At 44.9% G+C, this 17,979-nt stretch overlaps 1 protein-coding gene across 3 annotated transcripts in view; it reads right to left on the bottom strand.

Moving 5' to 3' along the window:
- FBXO11 (F-box protein 11) overlaps positions 1 to 17,979 on the bottom strand; it is a 197,800-nt gene that overhangs the window by 96,277 nt on the left and 83,544 nt on the right. The window lies entirely within an intron of this gene.

Below are 17,979 nucleotides of genomic sequence, written 5' to 3'. Positions count from 1 at the left end.
GAAAAATTCAATAAAAGTCTTAAATGCTGTTTTAAATTTATTCTCTATCATTAATATTTGGTGCATATCTCAGTATAGAAAGGAATCAAGAACTCCAAACCCTGGAGACAAAATACTATCAATCACCCAAGCACAGGACAGTTTTCTCAGAAGGGTCAATTGCCAGAAAACACCATTAATAAAATGTCCTTGTTCTTCCACATTGACACTAGAAAAGGTATGTGAAGGGTGCTGGGGATGTGGGAGATTGCTATCCAGCAATGACCCCAATGTGCTCTGCCCCCTATTCCCTTCAATGTCCTTGCTCCGATCTCTATTTTAATGTGGGGGAAATGTAATTAAGAATTAAAGTTGATCATTTCAAAATGTTACCTTTAAAAAACATACCAGGGATTAAGCTAGGACATCAAGGTGGAAAAACGGGGACTATGGCTAGTACTGTACTCCACCCCTCATACTTTGCATTTTCTTTCTCCATACATTTTAGAATGGAAAAATTTTCCATTAGTGCATTTTCCTTGACAGACACTCTTCACAGCAGGGATATTCCCCATCTCTTTAGTCACTGAAGTCAGACCAGTACTTTGGCTCAGATTGTGTTCAGGACTGCTCCTCAGGAAGAACTGTACAGACCAGCAGCTTCCAGAGCTTAAATAAATAAACCTATACACAAGTTAAATAATATTATTCAACTCAAATCATTTGCTGCAGAGCCTCTACAACAAATTTAAGAATTGAGAAATTTAGGAAGGTTCTTAGAGGAACACACGTCCCTTTCAAATTATTTAACAAGCCAGCAAAAGCCAGAAAGATTCTGGACATAACTCAATCCTCTCAGAGAGGGTCAGGCTGGCTGACGTGTAAAATTCTAGAAAGCAAATTAATGGTGAGACAGACTTTCTTCTTCTCTGTCCCCTCCATATCAGGCACTTTGTTGTGTGATTTACAAAGGTGATATCACCTATATGGAGGCAGGGAGGAGTCAATACAGTAACTCCCTGCTTATGGTTGAGGTGGTGGAGTCAGAGGGTAGAAGAGAGTGGGGTATTTCCCAGGGAATACACTCCGTTGAGCCCTCAGGGGTTAACACATTGTTGTTAATGCAGCCTCACACTCTACAAGGCAGCACGAATGGAGGGAGAAGACAAAATATGCATTGCTGCAAACATTCCCTGCGGAAACTGAACGTGATGATGAGCCCACGCTATCCCAGTGGAGCACACCACTCCCTCCCCTTTCCAAAGTGCTGGGGGGTGCATGTGTGTGTGAGACACACACACAAGCACATTGTCCCTTTAAGTACGCTGACCCCACTCTAAGTACACTGCCTTTTAAAGTATATTAGCAAATTGAGACAGCAGCTGTTGCCAGCAAGTTCCCTTCCTCCGGAGTCTTGTCCTGTCCTCTCCCCCCCCCCCCCCGCTCTGTGGAGATGGGGTACAGGAGCCGGGGGCAGGAGTGGGGAGATGGGGACACCCTGACATCAGCACTCCTCTCCCCCCACCCACCCGCTGCACAGCAAGCAGGAGGCTCCTGGGAGCAGCTCCAAGGCAGAGGGCAGGAGCAGCACATGGCAGTGGGGGGAGGCACACCTGAATTTCCCAGCACTTGATAGCCTGCTGGGCGGCTACTGCACAGGGAACTTAGGGGAGCGGATGGGGGGCTGCCAGCCCACCCTGGTTCCAAGCCCCCACCAGCTAGCTCCAACAGGCTGCTCTTCCTGCAAGCAGTGGAAAAAGAAGGCAGCTGCCAAACAACATTATAAGGGAGCACTGTGTAACTTTGAACAAGCATGTTCTCGAATAGATCACCGATGCAACAACAAAACAACATTAACCAAGATGACATTAAGTGAGGAGTTACTGTATCTCCAGAGGTGGTGGTCTACTCCATTGTGTTTTGAGAAGGCATGCATGGAATATGACACAGTGAACTTTCATTTCTCATTGCAAGATGTGTGTGATGTCTCCACCCACAATGATCATCACTCCTTTAAAAGAGTGAGCAGTAATACACTTGGCAAGAGCTGTACTTAAGGCTTTGAATGCCTTTGCTACGTACGCATCCTTTTGATGGTCCTATTCACATAAACTTATATTATACTTCAGTATGATGTTTAGTCTTAGCCAGAATGACAACAGTACCACTTCCTCTTATAGCAGGAAGATTACGGTGACACTGATAAAAAAAGGCCTGGTAAGTTTGAAGAATTACCATACTTTGATAAATATACAACTGAGGTTTCATAGAGAGTGTGCCAAGCTCCAAAATCCCTCTGGTTAAAGATGTAGTAAGCAGGTAAGTTACTTTCATTGAGAAGAGGCACAGACCAGAGTGGATTGATTTAAATCAAAATTATATAAATCACTGATTTTTATCATGATTTAAATCAGCAAGGAGGAAGCCTTGATTTAAATAATCTATTTTAATCTTGTTTCACATTTGTACTTTTTAATTATTTTCTTAAAGAAAGCTGATTCTCATGAAACCATGTAGTTTGCAACTAAATAGAGCCTTTACATTACATTTGGTTCTTTTTGCTATTTGTTAGAAAATGGTGAATGACATGCTTCTTATTTACTGGAGGATTAATTTTTATTTGTGATTTGTGTGATATTCTACTTTGATGGAAACGAATTCAATAAAAATGCATAAAAACACTATTTACAAACTTTTATTAAATATAATTACCTAAAATGTGCTGGATTCGTAAGGAAAAAAATGTTTCATAAACACATTTTGCATTGAAAACTGATTTATTAAAGGAAGTATTATCTGCAGTTAGTGAATTAAAGTGATTATTTCTGATCACCGTGTCCAAGATTTTGTAAGTAGTAGATCTCATCCTCTCACATTTCATTTTTGTTCAGAGATTGAAAGAGGAAAACAAGCTTTCCTGTTTTTTCAACTTCCAATCAATTACTTTACTTTTAATGAACTAGTCATTGAACTGCACTGGCTGAATAAAAGGAATTTAAAGTATTCTCTCTATACCTGCAGAAGAGGCAACTGCTGTTAAAAATCTGATGTAGCACTTCTACAAACTGGTGCTCACCCAGTTACTTCCACCTGTTCAGTGGTTTGACTTTTTGAAAAACCTTTGGCAAACAAACAAATACTGCTTAACATTAATTTTATTTAATTTGAATAATTGTAATAAATTTCTAGATTGTAAGTATAACAGATCACAAGTTTAGGCCTTAACATATGTAGTCCTAATTTCAAATTTAATTTTAAATAATTAAAAAACAATTTAAATAAACTCTAATTTAAAAAAAAATAATTCATTTTTATCCATGCTGGTATGAACATACTGACTGTTAAAGTTAGAAAGGTGGTTTAGGGAGGCTTGTAGCACACAAGTCAAGATCTCAACGAAAACCTGTGTATTACTGAGGGACTGAATGAGAATGGTGGTCTGGAGGGACCTTACTGTGGCAATGATCAGAGACGTTCCTTGATTTCTTACAACTGCAAATTTGTCTTTCCTAAGTATTAGCCTTGAGCAGAAAGACTAGAATGTTCTTTACTTTGGCTGACTTTGTCCTGATGCGCCCCTTTTAACACCAATACGTTATCCTCATTCAAGCGAGTCACAGACATCAACAAGTCTCCACTGAGATGCTAGGAGGATGTTTATTACCTACTCATTAAAAATGAATTACCAGTTCCTTCTTAGTACCCTAGCCGACAATTTTAACAGCATGTGATTTTGATGTAGAATACACCCGTTACTTTATGTTCTTTCATGTTGGTATCCTGAGCAAAGATCCAGTTATGTCTGAATCAGGTCTAAGTACCAATATGAAGGTCCAGCAGAAGGTAAACAGAATCATTCTGGCCTGTTCTTTTGAAATCATTTTTACTAATCTCACCTTCAATGGCTGAAGGGGAGAGATGGGCATATAGGAGACCACTTTTGAGATAAGATGACCTGAGCTGCAACTTCTGGGTGTGTCTTCCTCTCGTAGTAAGAGAAGGTTACTTACTGTAACTGGATGTTCTTCAAGATGTGTGGTCCCTATCTGGATTCCAATTGTGGGTGCGCATGTGCGTCATGTGTCCACCACGTGGCACGTCCAAGGCTTTAAGAAGCCATGCGGGTTGACAATGTTCCAGTTCCCTCTTACACAGCAGCACGTCATGGAGGTGATTGAGGATGGGTATTGGAATCCAGATAGGGATGACACATCTCAAAAAACCTCCAGTTACAGTAAGTAACATTTTCTTCTTCAAGTGATGGGCCTTAGGGGGATTCCAATCACGATAGAGTAGCGAGCAGTGTTCGGAGTGGAGGTGGGCACAAGAGCTCGACAGCAGTCACTGTGTGTAAAACAGCCTGTCCAATGACAGCGTCTGCCATTGTAGCCGGGGCAATGGCATAATGTGTGGCAAAGATATGGACAGATGATCAAGTGGCCACACGACAAATGTCCTGTCATGGAACGTCCGCAAGAAAGGCTAACGTGGTGGCATGAGCCTGCGTGGAATGAGCTGTGACCCCGGGTGGCAGAGAAACGTGACAAAGTAAAGCAGTCAGTAATACAGCGACAGATCCAGAGGGATATATATTGTGAGGAGAGCACACACCCTTGACAGCAGTCAGCAATGGCGACAAAGAGGTGGGGGAAAGTGAGAAAGGGGTGGGTGCATTGAAGGTAGAATGCAAGCGCCCTACATATGTCCAGGGAGTGGATTTCGCGGTGCCTTGGGGAGGTGTGTGGCCTGGGGTAAAAGGTGGGGAGATATACGCATTGATTGAGGTGTAACCGGGATGCCACCTTGGGGAAATATTTGGGGTGGAGGCGGAAAGAGACCTTACCTTTGTGAAAGACAGTAAAGGGAGGCTCTGCCATCATGGCTGCCAGTTCACTGACGTGACATACAGAGGTAACGGCCACTAAGAAGATGAAATTCATGGAAAGGTGAGTGACTGAGCATGTGGCGAGGGGTTCAAAGGGCGGCTTAATGAGGGCAGAGAGGACCAAGTTAAGGTCTGAGGGAGGGGATGGGCTTGCGGACTGAGGGAAAGTCATTGAGAAGGCCATGATGGAAGCCGGCAGTGAAAGCAGAGGGAGGAAGGCACTGAGTGCCGCCAGTGGACATAGAATCATAGAATATTAGGGTTGGAAGAGACCTCAGGAGGTCATCTAGTCCAATCCCCTGCTCAAAGCAGGACCAACACCAACTAAATCATCCCAGCCAGGGCTTTGTCAAACCGGGCCTTAAAGACCTCTAAGGATGGAGATTCCACCACTTCCTTAAGTAACCCATTCCAGTGCTTCACCACCCTCCTAATGAAACAGTGTTTCCTAATATTCAACCTAGACCTCCCCCACTGCAACTTGAGACCATTGCTTCTTGTTCTGTCATCTGACACCACTGAGAAGAGCCTAGCTCCATCCTCTTCGGAACACCCCATCAGGTTGTTGAAGGCTGCTATCAAATCTCCCGTCACTTTTCTCTTCTGTAGACTAAATAACCCCAGTTCCCTCAGCCTCACTTTGTAAGTCATGTGCCCCAGCCCCCTGATCATTTTTGTTGCTCTCCTCTGGACTCGCTCCAATTTGTCCACATCCCTTCTGTAGTGGGGGGACCAAAACTGGATGCAATACTTCAGGTGTGGCCTCACCAGTGCTGAATAGAGGGGAATAATCACTTCCCTCAATCTGCTGGCAATGCTCCTACTAATACACCCCAATATGCCATTGGCCTTCTTAGCAACGAGGGCACACTGCTAACTCATATCCAGCTTCTTGTCCACTGTAATCCCCAGGTCCTTTTCTGAAGAGCTGCTGCTTAGCCAGTCAGTCCCCAGCCAGTAGCAGTGCATGGGATTCTTCCGTCCTAAGTGCAGGACTCTGCACTTGTCCTTGTTGAACCTCATCAGATTTCTTTTGGCCCAATCCTCCAATTTGTCTGGCTCACTCTGGACCCTATCCCTACCCTCCCTCCAGTATATCTACCTCTCCCCCCAGCTTAGTGTCATCTGCGAACTTGCTGAAGGTGCAATTCACACCATCATCCAGATCATTAATAAAGATGTTGAACAAAACTGGACCCAGGGGCACTCTGATACCGGCTGCCAATTAGACATCGAGCTGTTGATCACTACCTGTTAAACCCGACAATCTAGCCAGCTTTCTATCCACCCTATAGTCCATTCATCCAATCCATACTTTTTTAACTTGTTGGCAAGAATACTGTGGGAGACCGTATCTAAAGCTTTGCTAAAGTCAAGGTATATAACATCCACTGCTTTCCCCATATCCACAGAGCCAGTTATCTCATCATAGAAGGCAATCAGGTTCGTCAGGCATGACTTGCCTTTCGTGAATTCATGTTGATTGTTCCTGATCACCTTCCTCTTCTCCAAATGCTTCAAAATGCTTCAAAATGGATTCCTTGAGGACCTGCTCCATGATTTTGCCAGTGTCATGATTTGCCAGTGTCATGATTTTGTCACACTGCTTGTTGACATATACAACTGTCACAATGGTGTTGGAGAGCAGCTGGACATGGCGGGACTGGAGGAGTGGCAGGAGTGCTCAGCAGGCCAGACAAACAGCGCGGAGTTCAAGGACACTAATGTGCATTCTTGTTTCCCTGGGTGACTAGAGGCCCTGGGCCATGTGGCCTTTCACATGCGCTCCCCAGCCCGCCATGGAGGCATCGTGGTGATGGTGGTGTGTGGCACTGGAGGCATCAAAGGGATGCCTGCTAGGAGGGAGGACGGGTTGCACCACCAAGTGAGGGAGGTGAGGATGGAAAGGAGGAGAAAGACCGGTTTGGTGAGAGGGTCTGTCTGCTGGTTGCAAGTCAAGCAGAGCCATCGTTGGAGGCAGTGTATATGAATGTGGGTGAAGGGTGTCACTGAGGTTCAGGCTGCCATATGGCCAAGGAGCGAGTGTCACTGTGAGATGAGCATGCATGGTTGACGGTGAAGCCTCATAATGAGAGCAATGAGGGGGGCAAAATGGTCTGACGGTAGGAAGGCACGAGCCATGACAGAGTCAAGGCGTGCCCCTATAAAGATGAGGTTGTGAGTAGGGTTAAGTACTGATTTTTCTTTGTTGCTGCAAATGCCGAGTTCGCCAAGCAAGGCTTGGATAGTGGTGAGGAGACGAGTTCGGGAAGGTGCAACAAGGAGCCACTCCTCGAGGTAGGGAAAGCGGGACTGCCCCAGGTGGCAAATATAGGCTGCCACGATGGCAAACATCTTGATAAAGACCCGGAAGGCAGTGGCGATAGCAAAGGGAAGGACTTGGAACTGGTAGTGAGACTTGCCTACCACAAAGCAAGGAATATGCAGTGGGCGGGATGAATGTTCATATGAAAATAGGCACACTTCGTATCGAGAGCCACAAACCATGCTCCATCAGGAAGACACGTGAGTATCAGAGGGAGCATGACCATCCGGAAGTGAAACTTGTGGATAATTCTGTTGAGCAAGCGGAAGTCCAGGATAGGGTGGATACTACCTCCTTTCTTCGGTGTGAGGAAATATGGGGAGTAAAAGTCACAGCAGTGATAGTGCTACGGCATGGGCGCTATAGCACCCTTTCAAAGGAGGGCATCCACTTCCTGTTGAAGGAGGGGGTATGGGGGTCTGAGGGACAAAAACCTCAGGGGGAGGGAGGTGAAGAGGGAAAGAAAAATAACTAACAGGTAGTACTTGCAGATGACATCCAGCACCCATCAGTTGGTGGTAATCTTGCCCCAGCTGCAGGCGAAGAGCGCAAGGCAGCTGTCAAAGATTACATGGGGCGTAACTGGTGGAGTGGAGGAAGGTTTGCGGTTCTCTGCAAAGGAGTGAAAGGTTTTGTCTAGAGGAATGGTGGGTGAACGTGGTAGACTGCCGCAGGCGTTGAGAGCGAGGGTGGCATTGGGGTTGCTCAAGCTGGTACTGGGGGTAAGGTAGGTAAGTTGGGCAGAGGCAGAAGGAGGATCGGTTTTGTCTATGATTGGGGGCCAGGGTATAGAGGCCCAGGGATCGGAGGGTGGCTTGGGAGTCTTTTAAGGAATGAAGGGACTTGTCGGTCTTGTCACTGAAAAGTCTGCAGTTATCAAGGCTTTGGAGCTGTGCTCCGGCTCCGCTCCAGCTCCAGGCAAAAACCTGCAGCTCCACTGCTCCGGAGCTGCTCTGCAGGCTCCGCTCCAAAGCCCTGGTAGTTATTGAAGGGAAGGTCTTCCACGGTAGTCTGGACCTCTTTTGGGAAGCCACTGGATTGTAGCCATGAGTCACAGCAGAACACCACTCCGCGATTGGGAGGCTGTATTGGCAGTGTCTACTGCAGCTTGAAGCGTGACTTAGGTGACAAATGTGCATTTGTCTATGAGCAACTGAAAGTCCTGTTATGTATCCGGGAGAAGGAAGTCAAGGAACGCTGCCAGTTTGGTATGTGAATGGGAATCATACTTGGCCAGGATGGCTTGGTAACTGGCGATATGGAATTGGTGGCCCGCAGAGGAGTAAACCTTATGTCCGATAAGGTTGAGTTTTTTGGCTGCCTGGGTGGGGGGTAGGGGTGGAGTGAAGGTGTTCTTGGCGACTGTGCTCTGTGGCCACCTGGACCACTAGGGAATTTGGAGGTGGGTGCTGGAAGAGAAAGTCTATATCCTGGGCTGGCACAAAGTAGCAGTGTTCAGCCCACTTTAGAGTAGGTGCACAGGAAGCCAGTGTGTGCCAAACTGCCTGTGCAGGCTGAAGGATGGCATTAGGCAGTATGAGCAGGACTTGGAGACTGAAGAAAACCTAGGAATTGGTCCTGAGGGTCCTGGATGTCCTCCACGGGAAGGTTGAGGAGAGTGGGTATATGACCAAGGAAGGTTTGATATTGAGCATGGTTATCCAGTGGCGAGAGAGGGAGGGATGAGTGCGTTGTCAGGTGAGGAACAGGCATCAGTGGGGACCTGTGGGGCTAGCGGTTATGACACTGCCAGTGGCACGGACAGATTTGGAGGAGCAGGGGCGTCCGAATGAGCTCCGTAGGCGGTGGTGGAAGATGGAGAGTGTTGATGGTGCACATGCTGGTACAGGCCACAAGCTGCCCAATAGAGCCAGGCATAGCGGTTGCTCAGAACCGGTGGTCCCCTCGGGTAGGCGAATTGCTCATAAGCTGGATAGGTGGATAGGGCTGATGTCTGGGCTGTAAGAATGGGCTGGCAAGAAGGCAGGATCCGCATCAGAGCACCAGTCCAAGTCTAAGGATGGGCCCAGCTGAGGCGGAGCCATCAGAAGCAATGGGACCAACTGAAAGTGGGAGGCAATGGAAGAGGGTCCATCAATAGGAGAGGCCCTTCAAGCGGGAACAGAGGGCCAACGGTAGCCGGCGGTGTGGTTTACGGAAGGGAGCCAGCTAAAGGCAACATCAGCATCATAGGAGTCAAGGGGGACAGGCATCCTAACATGCACGGAACCAAGTGGAAGAGACCAGACGGTCCCAGCATAATGGACGGTGGCAGAGGCGAGGACTGCGGAGCCGTCACCGGGGCAGAGGTCAATGACGCTGGAGCACGGTGCCCAGACTTATGCTCTGAGTGAGAGTTCTTCGCAGGGGGAGCTTCATTGTCGGCGCGCGACTTCTCACCCAAACTGGCACGGCTTGGAGAGGAAACGTGGTTAAAGGCCTATACTCTAAGAATTTAGGTGTATTCTTATCACTTGGCTAATTATAGAGGTATAAAAGAAAGAATCAAAATCACTATCTGCTGGTGTAAGGGCCTTCTCTTACTGTGACAGTCTGAGTCCCTGTTCTTAGGCTAAGGCCTTTGGCTAAGCAACAAAGGCAGCCATAAGCTGGGAAGCGAACAGTCACATCCTCACATTCCAAACTAGTCACATTGAAATAAGGTGCTATTGGGCTGTTAGGCACTATCAGGACAGGACTGTATTCCTATCACCTCCAGAGAAAGGGAAGTGCCTAGAAAATGTAAAAGGAAACTTAGTTTGATAGCATCCTGTCTGGCAAGAACTCACTTATCAATAGCTAGGATGTGAAATCCTCACTTCTGTGTTGTCTTGTCATTGTAGTTCCCACTTTGCTATTGTTTGTCTGTATAATCTCTGTCTGGTTCTGTGATTGTTCCTGTCTGCTGTATAATTAATTTTGCTGGGTGTAAACTAATTAAGGTGGTGGGATATAATTGGTTACATAATCATGTTACAATATGTTAGGATTGGTTAGTTAAATTTCAGGAAAATGATTGGTTAAGGTATAGCTAAGCAGAACTCAAGTTTTACTATATAATCTGTAGTCAATGAGGAAGTGAGTGGGTGTGGGTGGGGGTGGGCATGGGCATGTGGGTGTGGGAAATGGGAGCAGGGAATGGGGGTAAGAAAATTGGAATCATGTTTTGCTAAAGGGGGAAATGGGAACAGGGAATGGGAGTAAGGAAGTTGGAATCATGTTTGGCTAAGGGTAGGAATGGGAATAGGGACACAGGTGTAAGGCTCTGTGGTGTCAGAGCTGGGAAGGAGGATACTAAGGAAGGAAACTGGAATCATGCTTGCTGGAAGTTCACCCCAATAAACATTGAATTGTTTGCACCTTTGGACTTCGGGTATTGTTGCTCTCTGTTCATGCGAGAAGGACCAGGGAAGTAAGTGGGTGAAGGAATAAGCCCCCTAACACTCTTGTGCCTGTGTGTGCTTCTTATGCACACAATGCTGCTTAGGCAGATTCGGTGGTGCCACCAGTGCCAGGTGGGATGGACTAGGAGTGGGGCTGGACACTGGTGCGGATCCTGTGGCGCATGAGGATACATTGCTGCATCCATCAGGAACTTACGGAAGCAAAGTTCATGAGCCTCTTGGGTTCGGGGCAAGAAGTAGTGGCAGATAGAGCACCACGCAGCGATGTGAACTTCGCTGAGGCAACAGAGGCAGCATTGATGCTCGTCGCTCACAGAGAACTAGCGAGGACAAGAAGCACAGTACTTAAACCTGGCTTGCCTGGGCAAAGTGCCCTAGCCAGGGAAGAGTGCCACCAAGAGGAAAGTCTTTGATTCCCATTCCTAATCTAGCAAACTGATTACTAACAAACTAATGGATTGGGAAAAACAAGGATGGACAACTATACTACAAAGAACTATATCCAGCAATAACAGTGCAAGCTAAGAGCACAGAGGAACGGGGGTTAGGACTTTGGCCATGTGGCAGTAAGGGGGAACTGGAGAGGGGTTGACCTGCATGGCTTTTTAAAACCTTGGAGGTGCCACACCGTCACCACGTCAACGCACGATGCACGTGCAGGTCAACAGACACTACTGTGAACAATTCCGGCTCAGATGCATGTGCACCTATGATTGGAATCCACATAGGGACCATCACTCGAAGAAAAACGTTTGGTTTTCCAACTAGACCTGGACTCAAGTAGGTTCCTCAATGGGCTTTCTACTTAAAATGCAATGATCTGGAAGTTGATTGGGTCTCCAAAAAGGATATACTCCTCCATTATGCCTCCTCTTTGGGCCACATCCCATGAGTCCAGATGTGTTGCATTTACATGGAATCTGGTATCTGTACTGATGGCCAGCCTCTCTGAACCCAAGATCAGGTAGCTGCTGCTAAATCTTTAAGAGCAACTTCTCAAGAGATCGAAGTCCCGGCTCCAGACCAAGATCTTTATATATCAATTTACTGCAATTGCAGGCTGGATGTGTAGCAGAAATTGCGGAGAGTATCTGTGCAGGAGAGTACAAGCTCAGGAGCAGAGTCAATAATTTAATAATTGAGAAAGATGTACAAATGCTGGACAAATCATAAATACTATATTCTGAAATAATTTATTCTGGAATGGCAACCAGAACCCATAGATGCTGGCATTTTGTGAGGACTACAAACCTGGCTCTTCCACTCATTCACTTAAAGCTGAAGGCAGAGGGCACTGGCTACTACGTCCTGCGTAGCACTGACTGTGAAATGGTCCTGATGAACTCATCAGGACAAGAGTAGACATATATCCCCTTTCTTTGAAAGGGGAAGGATGTATAGAGTCTTTATGAATACCCATGTGGAAGTTATGGGTCAAAGGGCTTAGCTACACAGGAAACTTCTACCAATTATAACACTATAATTAAACAGATATAAACCCCTGTGTTGACATACTTATTCCACCATACAAATGGCTTTTGGGGATTTTAGTTAAACCCCTTCCCAACAAATATGCTAAATCAAATAAAGAGACCTTCTCGTACTGCAATAAGAGTGTTCACAAAGGAGATTATACCAGTATAAACATAGTGGTATAAATCACACGTTAGCTTATATTTGAATCTTGCACCAGTATAACTTTCCTATGTAAAAAAGCCCAAAGAAGGGGAGTATTGAAAAAGTTTCCTGTTGTATTAGAAACTAAGGTATCTTCAGTAACTCTTCCTATCAGTGTCAAGAGAAACCTCTTGGCCATCTATTAAAGATGTGCAGTCTTGGGAGGACAATGCCATAATGATAGATTTCGTGAAGCACTGGAATGCGTTACCTAGGGAGGTGGCGGAATCTCCTTCCTTTGAAGTTTTTAAGGTCAGGCTTGACAAAGCCCTGGCTGGGATGATTTAGTTGGGGATTGGTCCTGCTTTGAGCAGGGGGTTGGACTAGATGACCTCCTGAGGTCCCTTCCAACCTGATATTCTATCATTCTATGATTTCAGTATTTCCATTCAGAATATCTGTTTGGCTATGCTACTTCCTCAATGCCCTTTATTAAGGAGGTAGTAAGCAAGTTCAACCGTAGACAGGGTGATGAAGTCCTTATAGTATTTTGGGTGCATATAACATTTCTTCATTTGTCTGTTGGGGAATTCCCACGCCTCCTTAATTACTCCTCAACTGCTTTGTGAGGACATGATTACAGATCTCTTCTCCAAATGAGCAAGAATTTTATTTTTTCCTCCCATTGCTTGCTTGTTTTTCTATGAACACAGGAGATTGTAAAGTTAGATCTCTTTTTGTGCTTAACTCTACAAAATTATAGAATCATAGAATATCAGGGTTGGAAGGGACCTCAGGAGGTCATCTAGTCCAACCCCTTGCTCAAAGCAGGACAAATCCCCAACCAATTCCCAACTAAAACCTAGCTGAAAGTCTGAGATATCTTGTTCCAAACAGCAGCTTCAGAAGTTTTCCTTTAACTTTAGAGGATCTTTGAGGGGAGAATATTTCCATAGGTTTTTAAGACTTCAACAGAAGTAGGATAGCCTATTTTACAGGATGACTAAAAAATTTGCTGCCCCTTTAAGAGCCCACTGTGAGCAACATCTTTTGCTGTCCCCTGGATCAAACTCCTGAGTGAAGGGAGAACCCCTGTGAGAGAAAGGGCGCATTATCAGGGTAACTATAAGGACAGAGGGTGGAGATGTGTGTTCCCAACATGTCTCCCAAAAAAGAGTAGCCAATTTATAACCTCTTGTGGGACTCATGGAGGTGGGGAGAGGAGAGAGGATCATCTCCAGTGGAAGGGGATTTGAACTGTTCAACTCCCTGCTTTCTACTACTAACTCTTAGCTGAGTGTGAACCAAACACAGAGAACAAGTGAACCAGAGCAACTGAAGACAGACAAGTGACCAATATCTATGGGGCTGCCAGAGGTGCTGAGGTACCTTAGCTACCATAAAACATAGAAGGTAAACAGCTTCCATGGTGTAGGGTCACCACTGCAGACCTCTCCACCACCTCAGCATGAACCTCACCTATGTGGTGGCTAGTAGTAGGGATTTCTTCCCTCTTGAATGCTATGGAGTCAGGGAGCTCCATTGAAGTTTTCTTGGCTGTGCAAACTGTGGAAATGGGACTCCCATGCTTGAGGGGAGGGAGGCAGCCTTTTCAGGGAACATGCAAACAAATGAAACCTAATCCTTGATTCCATGCTACTACTTCTTGACCTGGTCCTCAGATAAGAGAGCTTCCCTGCAGCCTCCTCCATAGCAACATGGACCTTTGCCTATACACTGGCCAAGACCTGAGTTTCCTTGCAGCATGACCAAACACCTCACTGTGGATAATGCCAATGCGCAGGCTGGGAGCTTCACCTTTGCCTCCAGGAACCTACCAACTAAGAGCAGGGGGTGCTGCTTACCCGAGCCATCTGTCTGACATTTTGGATGTGGGGAGGGAAGTTACTGACCTTCTCAGAAAACCAACTGAAAGTTTTAAGAAAAACCTAGAAGCCAATGAAGAAACAGACATATTTAGTTAACACTCTTTTTGAAAACCTGGGAAAAGCTGCTAAAAAGGAAGACCTGAAATCTGCCATCTGTCCAGATCTGGATGCAAAGACATTTGGGAAATTATTCCTGAGAGCCAGTCCTAAACCCATTTTCAGAGCCAAAGATACAGTCTGTCTTCAGTTGCTGTCATAAATATAAAGGGAAGGGTAAACCCCTTTAAAATCCCTCCTGGCTAGAAGAAAAATCCTCTCACCTGTAAAGGGTTAAGAAGCTAAAGGTAACCTCGCTGGCACCTGACCAAAATGACCAATGAGGAGACAAGATACTTTCAAAAGCTGGGAGGAGGGAGAAAAACAAAGGGTCTGGGTCTGTCTGTGTGATGCTTTTGCCGGGGACAGAACAGGAATGGAGCCTTTAGAATTTAGTAAGTAATCTAGCTAGGTATGTGTTAGATTATGATTTCTTTAAATGGCTGAGAAAATAGCTGTGCTGAATAGAATGAATATTCCTGTCTGTGTGTTTTTTTTTTTTTGTAACTTAAGGTTTTGCGTAGAGGGATTCTCTATGTTTTGAATCTAATTACCCTGTAAGGTATTTACCATCCTGATTTTACAGAGATGATTCTTTTTTACGTCTATTAAAAGTCTTCTTGTAAGGAAACTGAATGCTTTTTCATTGTTCTAAGATCCCAGGGTTTGGGTCTGTGGTCACCTATGCAAATTGGTGAGGATTTTTACCCAACCTTCCCCAGGGAAGGGTTGGGAGGATTTTGGGGGGAAAGACGTGTCCAAACTACGTTTTCTCAGGAACCCAGATAAAGTTTTGTGGTGGCAGTGGAAGTCCAGGGGCAAAGGGTAAAATAATTTGTACCTTGGGGAAGTTTTAACCTAAACTGGCAAAAGTAAGCTTAGGAGGTTTTAATGCAGGGCTCCACATCTGTACCCTAGAGTTCAGAGTGGGGAATGAACTTTGACAGTTGCTATGGAGACCGGAAAGGCCCCACTATGGAGACTGACACTGAGCAAGATTACCAACTGTCATACATCTTGTGTGACACTCATGTATTAGGAAGCCCAGTCTGCACTCCCACACCTCAACCTAAATGTCACATATTTGGCTGAGCTGCAGGCAGGATCTACAATTCCACCAGAGGCCACTACAGGCACCTGTGGAACCTGGATTCAGGCAAACAGGCCACATGTCTGTCTGCCTTTTAGCTGCTGCTCCTGCAGGATTCAAGTGGAAAAGGAGCAGCAGCAAGACAGACAGAGAGGTGGCAGCAGCAGGTAGGTAACTGGAGAATACAAAAGATAAGGGGGGCTCAATACTAGCCCTCAGCTCACCCTGACCCTGAACCAGACCCCAGAGTCCCAGCATCCCAGCCAGACCTCAGACTCCCAGAGAGACCCCAGGCTCCCTGCCAAAGCCTAAACAAACAGCCAGAACCCTAAAGAGAACTCAGAGCCCTGCCCCCCAAAGAGACCCTACCCCAGCAGCAGACAGCATCCACCCACCTACCTTAGCACTCCCAGATATACCAGCACCCTACCTACTCTAAGAGCATCCCACACCCAGGCACAATCCATCCACCCAGACACTCAAACAGTACTCATGAACCTACCTCCAACAATCCAACAACCCCAGACACCAAAATAATACCCAGTTTCTCAACTACCCCCAAACACTCTCCAGGACCCACCGATCCAAGCATCCCACACACCCTAGCAACCACCTATTTAGTTTAGCAATCCCAATCACACACAAGCACTCCCCACTACTACCACTGAACCCTTAGATACCCTCCAACCCAATTGCCAGTTTTTTTGCAGTTCCATGTCTTACCCTCACCACTGCTCAGGGAAGGGTGTATACAAAAACGTTTATGGTCATATGCAACTTTTTGCACATAGGTAAATCAGCTCATTAAATAATTTATATAAAATGTCACATGGAGCCACACAAACATGGCAACTATGAGAGAATGATCACAGTCTGTTTGTCTGTCACGGGTGGGGGGTTGAGCAACACGCACACTATTCTTTACTCTCATACCTCTCACACCTCTCCACCCAGTTCACTAACTCCTCACTATCTTCTTCTGCCCGCACCCTGCCCACCGCTGACACACCCTTATTCTCATTTACAAAGGAAAGAATGTATGTATTTTTATTATTATGTATAAAATTGACAGCTTTTCAAGTAAATGGTATGACCATAAGGGACAGTGAGAAAAATGTGGGGGACTGGAGGAGAAAACCACTCTATCATTCCCACTCTTCATTCTCCTTCTCTTTGTTTTAACACAGTAAATGATAAAATTTGTAATATTTTAAAAGTATGGCTAATTGACTGGATCACAGCAGACATGATAAAGACTTAACTAATGGTAAAGTCTTTGCTGTGTTTTAAAGTTCTCTCTCTCTCTCTACTTGTGTATTATGTGTACAGAGGTGATTCGTATTTATTGTTAGTTTAACAGTTGACTGAGAACAGGAATTAGTATGACCAAAAATGGGGGATGAGGGATTGAAAAAATTTAGAGTCCTCATATATATATATATAGCTCAAAAGTGTAATGGTCTCTCAATCCTGATGTGTAGCACTATGTCTTGTATTGAAGTCATTTTGTCAGCTATAAGGAAAAGCTGGAGACTACACAACTGAGGAAAGCAAAAGATCAGTATAGACCCAAGTGGAAATTACTAAAAATAAGTGGGAGGGAGAAGAGGATTAGATGCAGATATATGACAAACATATTTTCTAAACCCATCACTATACTGTAAAAAAGTCAACAAAAATAGGAGGCTGAAAACACAGTTTTGGAACAGAAAGAAAGGCAAGTTACTGTGTTAATTATTTTTTGAGTCTGCATATTTATCTGAGTACATATACATTCAAGTAATGGATCAGTAGTAACCAATACTATGTGATGCACTAGTCTGTAGCATATTCTAGCATCTTCACCAGTTCCAGAGCCTTTTGAGCAGGAAGAGTTGGCTCGGGAAGCGCAAGATCAAAGGCAGTCATCTAATGTTCCAAAAGCAGTTAAAATGGGGTAGGAGGGTACATCATGGGAGAGGTACAAACATTTAATGACATCAAAGTGGAAGATGAAAAAGGTGACATGGCAAGCAAGGAGAGAAGTGGAAGTCAGATGACTTAAGCAGCGGATTTAAGGTGACAAGGAGGAGCAAGTGACAGAAGAGAGCAATGGATCATGGTAGAAGTGGTGTGTATCTGCCTGCAGATTGTTCCAGGTTAAGTAAGTAAGTTAAGTCAGAATATAGTGAAAGGAAATCTTTCTATTTTTATTTGGAAATTAAATGTCATTTGAGTATTTCAAACAAGCACTATACAAGACTGTCATTTTGTAAACTGAATTATTTTATGTGGGTGTTTCCATATACATTGAATTTTTATTTTAGTAAAGCAATTAGGAATTCATTTGGAATGTTAATATAAACATTACATTTTTCATCAAGGTTTTCATATGTTAATAACATATTTTCTTTCACAGAGTGGAAATAGTGTTGTCCAAATAAAGACAACTAAATGAGAGGGTTATAGAGATTAGAAAACTAACTCAAATTGTCAAAATAAGATTGACACACAATTAGATACTGTACAGAGACAGCTGTTAAAATTTTGAAATGGTGAACTCATTTTTTCACAGGAGTAACAACTCTGAGATAGATGTTAAAATTAAGAACCAGTTCATGGGCTATGTGTTTTTTTCAGATACTGTATGTGGTTGCCATTAATGCTGAAGACTTTATAATTGATCAGTACTATATTTTTGCTGTCTCTCTAGT

Source organism: Lepidochelys olivacea (assembly GCF_965140295.1).
Source record: "Lepidochelys olivacea isolate rLepOli2 genome assembly, chromosome: 3".
Taxonomy (NCBI): domain Eukaryota; kingdom Metazoa; phylum Chordata; order Testudines; family Cheloniidae; genus Lepidochelys; species Lepidochelys olivacea.
Note: the sequence above shows the minus strand (reverse complement) of the source record. Positions and strands in the feature narration are given on the sequence as shown.